The sequence below is a fragment of the Protopterus annectens genome, chromosome 1.part0, assembly GCF_019279795.1.
Source record: "Protopterus annectens isolate FY-2018-M chromosome 1.part0, PAN1.0, whole genome shotgun sequence".
Lineage (NCBI taxonomy): Eukaryota > Metazoa > Chordata > Ceratodontiformes > Protopteridae > Protopterus > Protopterus annectens.
Genome location: NC_056725.1, coordinates 1966003349 through 1966018185, shown reverse-complemented (window position 1 = coordinate 1966018185; position 14837 = coordinate 1966003349).

Sequence of the window (14837 nt, the reverse complement as noted above, 5' to 3'; positions counted from 1 at the left end):
AGGGCAAATATATCAAATATGTCTTTATTTTTGGGTCATTGTGCCCGCATTATGTTAGCCTTTGTCCAGATGTCTTGCACTAACAGATTGAGAGCTATCTGTAAAGCCCTGGTGATCATTGTAGCATTCAGCACAAAACTGCAGACCATCAGTGCTCTGATTTAAACGGGAGTCCTATTCATATTCATGTTTGCTTACATTGTTTCTGGACTGGCAACACTGTTGCCAGCCACAAAACCTTGCTTAAATGAGATGCGCAACATGAATATGCAACGAGCACTGCTGCTTGCTGCCCACCACTGCACACACATGTAATGTCAGTGTAGGTTTTGTGCAGAGCCTACATGAAGTTTATTGAATCCCATGGAATGATCTGTTATGAGACATTTTTGTCTAAGATATTATATGATGATCTTCTGATCAAAGCTGGACTTGAAACGACTCAGTTTTCTCCAGTATCACTTTAAATTGAATTAATTTCTTCTGAGATCATATGTAGGTCACAGTTATATTCTCTGAAACACCCATACTCCAAACCTAAAGGAGATGATCAAATATACCAGGTCATGGCTTGAGGTATTTTGTAAAACCTTAAATAGGTCTACCAAAGGAGGAGGTATGAAAGCTGAGGTGAACATTTAAACGAAAATGGAATAGACTGGTAAGCTGACCAATAAATTTGCTCCACCAAGTCAGAGTGAATCACTACAGTGTTGAAGATAGTGTCCAAATAGCATTTTTTTTGAAATGCAGAGTATTGTCAGAGTTGAAATCCTCTAAAATCCGGTGGAATTCCCAGGAAAGTGAATTGGGACTGCCCACATCACCTGCTGAAATAATTCAAAGCCATATCTTTAGTGAGATCCAGTACCAAATCAATGAGCAAATATGAACTCTTGCAGTATAGCCTTTTCATTATAATGTGGATGGTTTATAGGAAGGCAGTTGCAATGTATTTCTGTTACTACTGAATACTCAAAAGGGGAGTCAGGAAAAGCTTACTAAAATAGAAACAATACAGGGTCAGTAGTATCATTTAAAATAGAAACATAAGAAACATTTCTCCTATGGTACCCTTATGAAAACCTTAACAAAGTATTTTCTTTAAAGCATTACCACATGTACAACATAAAAAGGTCAGTAAATGAACTATGAATAGAAAATGGGCATCCAGACCTCGGGATGTATTTTAGGATTTCTAACACTGTAAATTACAATTAATGAATTTGAGAAAAAGACTGTGAATGATTTTTCCAAATAATTCTTACCTAGCTCAAAAATCAGAAAAGAGAAAAATATGCATGTCAGAAACTTTCCTGATGATGCACATGTGAAATAACAGTTTTGAATATATTTTTTTTAATATACCAAATTTCAGATTGGGAAAGTAGCAGCCATTTGGAGATAAGGGATTACAGCATTTTATGGTTTTCAACTGACTTTGCTGCAGAACCATTTAAAAAAATCAAGTGCTGTGTATTTAAAAAAATCAAGGGACATGCATTTCAATAATATCAGTAGAGTTCAATTAGGCAAAACACTTTAGAATCTCAGGAAATCTGTAATTCCATAAACAACAGAGTGTGAATGATCAGTTGGGATGAAAAGGTATGTAGCACAGAAAGTTCATGTTTATTTGGGATAAATGTATCTCAGAAAGAAACAAAATGACTGTGGTACACAATAAAGTTACAAACAAAAATAAGTAGAAATATGGAAACTAAAAGAAACACATGCAATATGAACAAGGAAAAATGAAACAGGAAAAGCAGTAAAAGAAAGAACCAGTTCATGAAAACAGCAGATGATTATATAAGTAAAGGACCCAAATCATTTTAGATATGTCGATGAACAAGACAGACAAAAGTGTAAGAAAAAAAGATGAGGGTTGGACAAAAACAATCAAAAAGCATGTTTGTTAACACTGATGGACCTCCTGCATATCTACAATACAAACAGTAGCATAATTACCCATTCTAAAGACTTAAACCTTGCCTGTGGTATAAATAAGACCTGCTGAAGAGATATGTATGTATCCCAGAGACTGCCCCATCTAGGGAACAGGTTCCCCATCCATGTGAAGCAGAGTTCCTCCCTAACCCAATTCAAATGCAATTTGGACAAATGGATGGTAAACTGGAAATTAATACCTGGTTTGGCACCTATGTATCTAATGCAAACAGGTAATCTGTAAATGATTCATTTCCCAGACCCATACTTACACTTATCAAGGGTATCAGAACTTGTCAGAGATTTTGGATGCATAGTGAGGCTTAAAAAGATTCTTGTGGTCATTAGCCTAGCAAACACCTATGAACCTATGAACTTATTTCTAAGTATTTTTAAATCAAGACAGGAAGGAGAATTCATCATATCTAATAGGTAGAAATGGATGGAAAATTGGCTAATACTAGTCATTTCACATTGGAAATGATCATGAAGGAACTTTAAAAGCTAAAGGGTTCCTTTCACTGTACTCAGACTCCTCTATAGATACCTGTGTCTAGCCTTTTGAGCCATGAAAGATTCCAATCCTATTTGACCTTGGAGAACTAATGGTGCCTGATTTACTCTGTTAAAGGAACTAAACATTCATCAGCAGATAAATAAGACTTTTTGGCATGATATATTCATAGCCTAATGTATCCCTCACTGCTGGAGCAAACTTCCACTATATTTCAAGCAGAGTAGCTCCCTTGCCACTTTCAAGGTAAAGCCCTCCTTGAGTCTACAGGAAACTTTTGAATAGTTTTTTTTTTCAGCTAGGCTTGTAGGGGTCTGCAGAATGACTGCCTAGTAATTATGTATAAACTTATGAACATCTGTCAAAAGAGATGTGCATCTGTGCATGTATGTGTGTGTGTGTGTGTGTGTGTGTGTGTGTGTGTGTGTGTGTGTGTGTGTGTGTGTGTGTGTGCGTGTGTGTGTGTGTGTGAGTGTGTGTGTGTGTGTGTGTGTGTGTGTGTGTGTGCGTGTGTGTGTGCGCGTACATGCGCGCGCACATGCATTGTGTGCATGTGCATACATATATATGAAGCAATTGGTTAAATTTTCCTTTCATTGAACGAAAAAAAAAACTTGAATGGATGATCCAAATGCATTTGATCAAACTCTATCAGCTTTTTGTCTGTCCAAGTTGATGGACTAGTGGAGATTGGGGAATTTGCTCTTTTTACAGTGTAGTGCGATCTCAGAGTTGGTCTATAAATATATATATATATATATATATATATATATATATATATATATATATATATATATATATATATATATTATATATAAGTAGGAGGCATGGGCCTCCCCCCTTCAAGAAACATTGATATATGTGTTTTCCTTTTGTTTCCATTGATTTGCATTTTAAACGTAAATGTTCATTAAACTATTGGTCAGTGTTTGGAAGAGTGCACATTTTGGCTGGCTAAAATGTTAAATAATTTTTACAAAAAGCTGCATGCTACTCATTATAAAATATTCAATTAATTCTTCTTAACTAATTCCATCATGTATAATATTTGTAAAAATGCCCACAGTTCTGTGTTCAAACAGAAAAAAAAATGATTAGAACTAAAACTTTGAGTAATTAACTGCCACACTGTAAATGGAATACAGGGAAACAAAATAAATGTGTTTATCATTCAGTAATACACAAACAACATTTATATTGAGATAACATCCCTCATTCTGCTACTATTAACTGACTGCAGCCTAAATGAGGAGTATATGGCTCAACGAATGAAATGGCTGTAACATTCAAGCATTGTGGATACAAGATGCTATTATGTTTTTTTTTCCCTGAAATGCATTTGCCAGTCAAGTATTTCATGTTTTAGTCAGGATGGCTATTTCTTCAAACAGTAAGAATGTTAGTAAGGTTGAAAACAATGCATTCAATTATATACTCACTTCTCAGACCTTAATTTAAAAATATCTGAAAAAATCTCTTACACACTTCTTATCCTGAAGATCTATAAAAAGACCGTTGAAGCTGAATATATATGTTGAGAATGCACTAAGTTGTATGTCCCCTGAAATTCAGCTGCAGCAATGACCCTTGACACTAATCTGTATTAAGATATAATTAGTATTTTTCATTTCATTTGTTAAAACAAATTTACAGAGCTTTCTGTTTTAAAGGCTCATTAATACGCAAGGGAAGCAATTAAAAGATGCATTCCTTGCCTAATCAATAATGGCTTCTACTAATGCATGACAAATTCTAGACTAATTCATAGAAAAAAGGTACTGTCCATTCCATGCTATTAGTTGCGAATTAATGTCCAAGGAACCTTTTTATTGTAACAAATTATGCATTGATTCTTGTCTCCTGCCAGTCGTCCAAGAATTACTTCATATCTTACTTAAACAAGCATGCACAGAATAGGAGCAAACATAATGCATTATTAAATTCCTGTTTTAATGCTTCATTCTTAATACCTGGTTATTCATTGACATGAGACATATATTAAGTTCAACAATTACTTCATATTTAAATAAAGAAAGTCAAGCAGAAATGTCTGAATATTTTTGCAACTTGAAAGAGTAAATAAGAATTGTCATATGGAAAAAAGTGCCTTAATATTAAGGGTCTGGATTCCTTTCCTGTCTTGTCATCTTAAACATAATTGTTCATGCCTTATTTATTACAATTCTTTACTGATGATTACTTTTAGGTTCCAGCAGTTTAATTCAGAGGGAAGTACTCCTGTATAAAATTCAATTAAATTTATAAAATCTATAGTTTTGTACTTTGCATTTGCATGTGCTATAAACTAAAAGATGTTTTGCAATAGCCAGTGAAAACTACATTTTGCTTGCTCACCCCAAACCTGGTTAGCATTCCCTCACATTTGTATTAGGGTTATCAGCAAAGTAATATGTTACTGTAGCTACCGATTACTTAACAGTAATGCTTATACTCTAAAACAGAGCATGAGTGCATCATCCATATCATACTGTAGGAAGGTTACAATGCAGAATATGCATATCATATTGAACAGAAAGACTATATTATCCAAACAAGCTGGTAGATTTTTCAGAATTTATTCCTCATCAGTATTAACAAAGGTGAACATTATAGCAATAACCAACAAGGTTGGTGTGATATATTGAAGATTTACTCATGGTTGGTGTGCTATTATACGACATTATTTAAGAAAAAAAATTAATTACTTTTCTTAAATAATCCCCTGGATTCAATAAAGGGATTTCTCCGTGCCAGAATAGTGCAGCAGTTCCTGCATGGAATATGGTCACTAAGTGATTCAGTAAACATGGAGTGCACGAGTCTGCTAGCACTATTCTAGCATGGACACCATTGAATAATGCTAATTATTTCATCTGCTGGTGAAAACCATGCAAATGAGTTAAATTAGTGATTTAGTAAGCAAGCAGGCATCTGTGCCAGAACAGTGTCCATTGCAGAAATGTATTCAATTACTGACACTGTACATTTCTGCAAAAATCAAAACGGGGGAATGACAGCTCAAATTAAGCATGTATTATAATCATTAGGCATGCCAATGGCCAGAAATATGGTCGTTGGCATGGAAAAGAGTTGAAAAATTATAAAAATTATTTTTTGGCCAATTTCTGCCATTTAAGCATAGCACAGTGGCGCACAAACGAGATTGTGCTGAAAACAATTTGTGAAAAAAACAATTTAAAGTGAAATCTGCATTTTGCCATTATAGTGGGTAGCATGCAGAGTCAAAACAATAACAGGTAACACTGGTTGCTAAGGGGAAAGACTCTGGCGTAGTGGTGTAACAAGGGACTAAGGCAGTGGGGTATACAAATGAGTAAAATTTACTGAATCACAAAATGGGAGACCATTGTCTGGCTGCACCTAATCATGTAGGAGCTATAAGGCAGTGGTGTAAGCAGGAGAAGCAGCTGACATGAAAAGGGTGTGTGTCATGCTTGGTATAAGCACATTGGAGCTCCACGGCCTCCATTTGAGCTTAACTAAACACAGCTAGGCATGGGGGTGTGTCTGAGGCTGTATTTTCTTATTCCGTGAAATGAGGAGCAAGTTTGTATCCAGGGGAGGGCCATTTCTGCTTAAAAGTGTTTACTGTAGCTAAACGGGTTTGCAAGGCATGCACTGGCTCTGAAACAAAACAAAAAAAATGCAAATAGCAGAACTGTTGTCATTTAGGCAGTGGGTTTGCGTGGCACACCACAGGGCTTAGAAAGGGACAGAAATGGGAAGAAAGAGAAAGGGAAATAGCAGAATAAAAGCAATCAAGTACAAATAATATAGCTGGCAGGTGGAATGTATCTTAGTCAGCAATCATACAGGCAGCATCTGCAGCACAACAGTATAAACTGCACAAACACTTTTCAGTCTGTTTTTTCCCACAAACCCTCCACCATTGGTGCACACACTTGGGAGAATTTTATCTGACAAAATGTTAGGGGCTGCTGTCACTTTGATAGATCAGTATGTGCTAGAGGCTGAGGGTGGTGAGAAGGATAATGCTGACAACTGCACCAGACTGAGGAGGAGAAGAGTGTTCAGACTCAGGGTAACCTACCAGGGGGTACATGTTCTGGAGATACTAGAGTGCTACAGGGTGGACAGGGACATACTTCAGCAACTCATTGAGCTGTGCTGGCCTCAACTGAGACTCAGAACCAACAGAGGGCAACCCACACAGTGGATAACAAGGCATGTGTAGCCTTAAGAATACTAGCTACAGGTACTTTCCAAAGACCTACTGGGGACATCATGGGGGTCTCACAAGTATCTGCATCCACGGTACACCACCAGTTCCTTGATGCCATGCTACCACATGCCAGCGAGCACATTTACTTCCCCAGAGGACCAGCAATATGCACCTCTTCTACTGTGTAGCAGACTACCCGGTGGTAGTGGGTGCCATGGACTGCACGCACATCCACATCAAATCACCACCCAGTGAACAGTTTAGGGTATACATAAATGCCAAGGGCTTTCACTCCATCAACTGCCAGGTCATGCGCAATGCCCAGAACATTATCATTAATGTGTGTGCTGGCAGTCCTGGAAGCTATCATGACTCCCACATCAGGCATTCCTCACAGCTGTTCCATGGATTTGCCAGGGGGGACATCCCATATGGCCATCTGGTGGGGGATGCTGGCTATGCACTGGAGCTGTGGCTGATGACACCCATCAGAAATATATACACACCCATTCAAGAATGCCATATGAGGCACATGCACAAACCAGGATCATTATAGAGCGTGTATTTGGGATGTTCAAGTCACAGTTCCACTGCCTTGACATATCTGGTGGAGCCCTGCAGTACTCTCCAGCCTCATGTGTACACATGTTCATAGTATGTGCCATGCTACACAATATGATCCTGTGGAAACAGCTGCAGCAGGAACAAAATGGTGAAGTGCCACACAACCCACTAGCATTGCCAAGGTCCCCACAGGCAGAGAGGGAATCAGAGGAGAAAGCCCATGAGCCAGCTCCTGTAGGCAGATGGAGGCATGCCCAGTATGCCCTGGCTATGGCAAAGAGGCAATGCATAGCACACACTGACACTGTAGGGACCCAGGGACTGACACCTCTCTCTAGCAGACATACACAGTAAAATGGATGCCACTCACATCACACTACCTATACCTTACCATGTACAGGCAGTGTACTGCGTGGATACGGCATAAGCAGCTCTCAAGCACTGTCTGCACAACTGCCACAGGCACAGGGTAAGTCATTCTTCTTAACAATAAATGAATGTATTAGTATGTTCTGGTAGCATATCTATGAAATTGCTGCATGCATGCAAGGGAATGGGGTGGCCTACTGGGATAGCAGCAGACAACTGACAGCTATGTGAGACACCAGGAAATGTCTGACCAATACTGGCTTCCCGACACTATGCAGTAGTACCCAAGGTGATAAATCCCACTGCAGTATATGTGGGGGGGCCAACTAACTGGGGAATCATAGGTCGCAGGCAAGGATGTCAGTGTGGGGGTCTCATACTCACCCCTCAGCCTCACCCAGCAAGTCAGCTGTAGAAAACCATAAAGAAATGTCTGGCAAAAGCCCACAAATGGCAACAATGATGAAATACCCCCTACAGACTTACACAATGATAGCACAGCAGGTCCTGTAGTTGCAGTAAGGCTCTGAAGAGTAAGAAGTCTGAAACTCAAATGTCTGCCATTACAATCTGACCTGTGGTCTTTAGTGATATGCCACTAGTCTCCAAGACAGGGCACAATACTATGCTAAATGGAACCAAAATGTAAAGCAAATATCAGCACAGTCTGTGCAAATGTGTTCAGATGGAAGGTGTGCACCCCCCACACACCCATATTCCAATAGAAATGCAATCTCAGTAACATGTATGTTTGCAGGGAAGTAGCAGCAGAGCACACATTGCCAGGGCTGTCCCAATAAACATGATAACTTGTTGCATGTTCACAATATGCAGGGGTCAGTGAGTCATGTATATGTGTGGTTAATACTGTCAGGATGTGGCCAGCACTTACTCCCAGCTGTTGTGTCATAGTGGCTTAGGTACAGTGTTGTCTTTGACAGGGCCATGTTCCAAGACCTGCAGTACCAACTATTCTGCATGTCAGCTACACCTACTATAGGAGTTGTACACTCTGTCCAGATGTCAATATCTGTTAATACAGGAAAGCTGCACAGGTCAAGGACAGGGGGCCACACATATGGACAGTACACAGCTTAGAGTAACCTACACAGTGCCTACCGTAGCTTTCAACTGTACAGGCCTATTGCAGAATGTCCAGAGGTTTGCATCATAATTGTGGTCTGTATAACATGAAATAGTTGTTGGCAATTCATTAACAAATCACATAATACTAAGGTCAGAAAATAATGACAGATTGTAGTGCCAGACTTCATACCCTATAGAAACATGCATGCTAATGCAAAACCTGTTATTGAATCACCTTTCTAGGTTTGTAAAGTCAATACATAAAAATGGTCCCTATATTTAGTCCTCTGTCCCCCAGTTATTTATGGCTTTGTCCAGGTGGCTGGGTCTCAGAAGTTAAGAGGTATGGTGACTGGTAGGACAGCCAGGTACCTGAAGGTCAGTGTACTGCCAGTGTATTAAAAGCTGCCACCTTTCAGTGTAAGCACTGACAACATGTCACTGGCCAACCGCCATACCCCTGGAATGACACAAGTATGCCTTGCATATCTGTTCTGCTTGTCCTAACATTGCATTTACCTGCCAACTGTTTACAAAATAAGAAAGGGTCATGTCAAAACAGCAATGGCAGACAGTGGGAAAGCAGACATCAACCCATAAGAGAAAACAAGCAATTACCAAACTGGTCTCCCAACTGTCTATGTTTGACAGAACATTAGTAACACCCTGTCCCCATCTGTGGGCCTTTATCTGACTGTCATATTTGGGCCTGTCCAGATGTCAGTCTGTGATGGTACGAAAGCTAGGCCCACATGTAGCCTCATAACAACATATAGCAACACAAACCGTCTAAGGACCACAGCAAATGGAATGGTGCAATGATGGACAACCTGATAAATAGGTACACTCAGAGGTGTGAAGTCCACATCCTTGTGTGCAATGTAACAGCATGTACCCCACCCACATCAGAATTACAAATACATAACAGCAGCCACTGTGGCCAAAGCCCATCACTAGACTACAGAAGGACAAAGGGACAAACATAAGGGGAAGGGGAACTACTGACCATACAAATGTAGAATGTGCACACCAGAACAGATTGGGCAGTAGCATAGGTGCCATGCAGTGTAAGGAGATATACACAACACACACCCATGTAAGTGGAGGTCCACAACAATACAACACCCAATCAATGGACACCTCAGAGGCAAAATCACATGAGAACTCCACAAACCTACATACCACAGACCATGTAGACTTCACACACCAGGGTCTTGCAAACACTAAGGCCTTACCACAATCCCCCAAACACCTACTCTACATAGATAGGCTTAACAGCACTGTCCCTCTACCCCATTCCATACAGACTCTGCTGAGGTGACCCCTGTCTGCCATACAAAGCAATCCAGACTCTGCCATGATGGGACTGTTTCACACCTGGAACTCAAGGACCACTCCATCAATCTGTAGGCTCAGCATCAACCTGCGCTGTGATATCAGCACAGCTTGTTGGTGTGACAGATATGTGTAGCACGCACTCCCCCATCTTTAGAATCCACTCCCTGTCAACAGCAAGCCAAGTGCCTCAATACCCATAGTGATGTCCTCCCTGTATAAGTGCATGGGAAACACAAAATACAGTCCTGTGCTCCCACCTGTGTCCCTGCTGGACAGGAGCTCTGTTTGCTGACATGTTGTAACATGGGCTACACTCTCATCTGCATGGGTTATAAGGGCTTCAGAACCAATACCCTACTAACATCATAGCAACCTATCAACCTATACACATCTGTCTGTCAGTGGTTCACCACATTGCTCTGTATTGCTCTGCCACTGACATCGCATTTTCACACAGCGCTAATCGAAGGAAGGACACTGAGCAAAACTCTGATCTGTGATATATAACATTAAGTATCCTGTTTTTTGCTCATTTTTGCTAGTTATTCATTATTATAGACATTTATAGCACTTTTATTGTCTGCTGCATACCTTTTACTGTATTTTATAGCTATAAACTAAACTGCACAGTCGTACTAAAATTGTCTGCCTCACAGGGCTTGATAAGGTTTTTACTGTCACACTGTTTGTAAATCTTTTCTAGCTAATTTCACTGTGTGTGAGGTACAGTGGCGGCTGGTGACTTCAAATCAAAGGGAGGTTGCAGGAGACAGCTGAAAGGGTGGGGCCAATTAGAAGGGGTGTGGTCAACTAGAAAGGGGTGGAGCCATACTCAAAACCAAAAAACAAGAGAATTTAAATACGCTTCTCTGGGTGCCAAATCATCATTATGAGAGTCCAATCAAGACAAAATGAAGTGAAGAAGAAAAAATACTTCAATGCATTGGCTACATGACAGCTAACTTAATATCTAGATGGAAACAAAAAGGTTGTAAGTTATGAAAAAATAAATTACTTTTTAAATACATTATTGGAATGCCAGTCGAAATCAAATATAAAAAAAAAACAAGCGGCACTCAGCTCAAACCACTTCTCCTTGCACTGGAGTTCTTATTATGATTTATATTCAGCTCTATAAAAGTACCAAGTAAAATGCTGAAAGTAGCAATCTCTGTAAAAATGTTTCTTATCCAAAAACGACCTGCTGCTTGACAGCAACTATCTACTTGCTTCATGGGGAAAACATGATCAAAGTAAAAAATGAACAGCAAACAACAAACACGCTCAAGATAAATTGCTTAAAGGATTACTGCACAGGTTATGTACCACAAATGATAGATAGGCATTCTGTTTAGTTTATGGCTAAAGCCTGCAATGATGACTCCAAGTCTTCAGCAATGTAATGAGCTTCTAAACATACTGTAATCCTGTCCTTTATTACACATACTGTCATATGCAGTTCAATACCTAAGGCTTATACGTTATCTAGTCATGTAAATATTCTCTGCATGACAACAACAAAAAGGCTTTCAATGTTGATAATTCTTAAACAGTATGCTTAGTAAAGCTTATTTGCATCTTACAATCTCAGACAAGCTTACCTGATGGTCATTAAAGCATTGCTACTTAAACACAGTGTAACAGGCACTGCAACAACATGCATTTTCTGAATAATAATAAGCATAAATCAACAGTATAAAATATGACAGAAAACCAGAACATTCTGCAAAATCAAGGACAGATAAAAATCCACTGTAGTACTTGTATAGTTTGCACACTTACACTGCATAACTGCTCCTTGCCTTGCTTGGGCACATCCAGATTCACTGTATGGGGTAACTGGGTACAACAAGTATGTCACAATTTGAAATGTCTCTGGCTGATGGTGATGGCCCTGACACATTTGTCATATCTTAGCCTCAGAGCAAGAAATCTGGAAAAAGCCATAAATAAAAGTGGGAAAACGGCCCAAAAATAGGGACAATTATAAAATAGTGCTCTTATATACTTAGAAATGTAATAGAATAGTAGGTCCTGCATTAGTATGAATTTTCTGAAGGGTATGAAATCTGAAACTCAAATGTCTGTCATTATTTTCTAACTTCAATCTTTAATGATTTGTCACTAATTTGTCAGAAAACCACTATTTGATGTAAAACAGACCAAAAATGTGATGCAAAAATCTGTACACACTACATACACAGACACAAAAACTAGATGTAGATAAAGGAATATATGTCTTTCTAAAGAATCATTCATAGGCAATAAACTAGTTTCAGGATGCCATGGGTTCCAGAGAGACAGAAGTGTCTTTCAAAGTGTATGCTACCAAAAACTGCTCATAAGACAACACATTAAAACATTATTGCTTGCATAAAATACTTATCAAATAAGTATAACTGTTTAACTTAAAAAAGCAATTACAAGACAAACTGCTATTTCATGTATATATACACACACACGTAAATGTTCAAATCTGTAAAGGTCAACCTTTACAGACTGAACAGTTAAACGTTCGAAGTTTTAAAAAAAAAAAAATGAAAGGGTTATAGCAGGGGGGCAAGCCCCCCCTACACCCCCACACTCCCCGCTACCTAAATATACCAACTCCGAGATCGCACTTCAGTGGACTACAGTGCAGAAAAGTGGAAATTTCCCATTCCCTGCAATGTAGCAAGATCTTGGAGTTGGTATATTTAAGTAGGGTGGTGTGGGGGGGGGGTGCAGGAGGGCTTGCCCCCCTACTTAAACCCTTTAGTTTTTTTTTTGACTTGTGATTTTTTTTTTTAATTTTTAAAGAAATTCAAACGCTAACTGTTCGATCTCTAAAGGTCGACCTTTAGAGATTCTAACATTTAAGCGTTTGTGGATCTAATATAGATCTATATATATATATATATATATATATATATATATATATATATATGTGTGTGTGTGCGTGTGTGTGTGTGTGTGTGTGTGTGTGTATGTGTATGTTTAGAAAGAGAGAGAGGTGTGAACTTAATACCTCTTAACCACTGAGCACATAAAATATAGACAGACTGACAAAGTCAAAAATAATGGAAGGACAAAGGCCCTAAATCAGGGACAGATTTTAGATATTGTTTTTACAAACTAGGAAAGTTGCTAGAATAACAGACTTTGCACTAGGATGCATATTCTGAAAGATATGCCCCAGGATTTACTAACTTCTGTGTAAGATTAGACTAGTCTTACACGGAAGCGCCAGTCTAAGAGTATGACAGCAGCGCGCCATGCATATTAATGAGGACTCGCTGCCTTAACTCTAAAGATTACATGGAGCATGGACGAGTGTAGGGACCGTGTCGGACTGCCGAGCAGTCCAAAAATACACACCCCTGCAATGATGAAACTCGAAAAATGTCGAGTTACATGAGCGAGTCCACTCACATGTGTACATTGTAACACTACACTCTCCCATATGTTAAACCTCGTACAAATTTAAAAATGAAAATAATTTTTTTTTTTGTTTTATTTCTGATATAGCTGCCCATATTTGCACGTGTTTGTGCGGGTTTGTCCATTGCTTAGCTACAGTTAGCAGCTTAGACACCGAAGAGGATTATAAGAAAAACATATGCAAATTAAGCAAGATAGCAATAGCGTAGTGGTTAGAGCGTTCACAAAAAAAGGAGGCATTCCTGGTTTGAGTCCCACTACTGCATGTTCCATTTTCTGTTGTTAATCTGTATACAAAAATATTTCCTGGTGATTTATCATGTATATGTTTTGTAAAAAGCATTCAAATGTTATATGTAGTAGTGAACAAATTATATATACATATACATATATATATATATATATATATATATATATATATATATATATATATATATATATATATGAAGGTGAAATGGTTATGCATTCTGAGGCATGAGTAACTTATTTTAAGCAATATAAATCACTGCTAAGTACATTTTACCAGTATTGGGCATATCTAAATCCAATTGCTTGTAGCTGAGCACCACGTTAACAAGTGCAATGTCTTTGCACGCAGCTGCGCACCGCGCCAACCAGGGCAACTACAATGTATTTGCGCGTAGCTGCACACTGTGCTAAACAGCGCAACGTTGGGCAAAGTCGGGCAAAGTTGAGCAATGTCGGCTAAACACGGCCACACCTCCTTTTCTGTACCTTAACCATTCAGGTCTGGCCAGTAGGAAAATAAAAAGCAGTAACAGTGCTCAAACTCAGGATATTGTGCACTATAGTCACAGTACATAACCACTAAGCCATGACAGCATTTCATAACCATGCACTTTCAACAGACACATATCTATCAAAGGAATTTTAAACATTGCCAACATCAGCTAAGCAGGTGTGCCTACAGCTGAGTTTTTTTCAAAACTGGACAATCACAAATTAGTGCTGGAAATGAGGCATATTTAAGCTCCACAGGCAGGAATACTTACCATAACTGGTTGTAGCTCCCTTCTGCAGTCAGCATGGTTGGTGTTGGAGAAGGCACTCGATTTTGACTGCAACGCTGGGGCACTGAGGAGTCCAAAGTAATGGTTTGGCTCCTTGTCCACAATCATGAGGAAAGACTCCTGCGGGGCCAGTACCAGGGCACCCAATATAAAATGGAGGACTGGAACAGTCTTGCTCATGATCTCACCAGTGCCACTGGCATTTCTCAGACTGGTGAGCAGGTCAGGCACCATTATTCTGACCTGAAGCGACGTAAGGAGGATCAACTGGACCAGTGGATCCAGGAATTCACTGCGATGCCTAATGCCCCATTACTGAGTAAGTAGCCATTCTCTTAAGTAGTTAAGAATTGCTATGCTT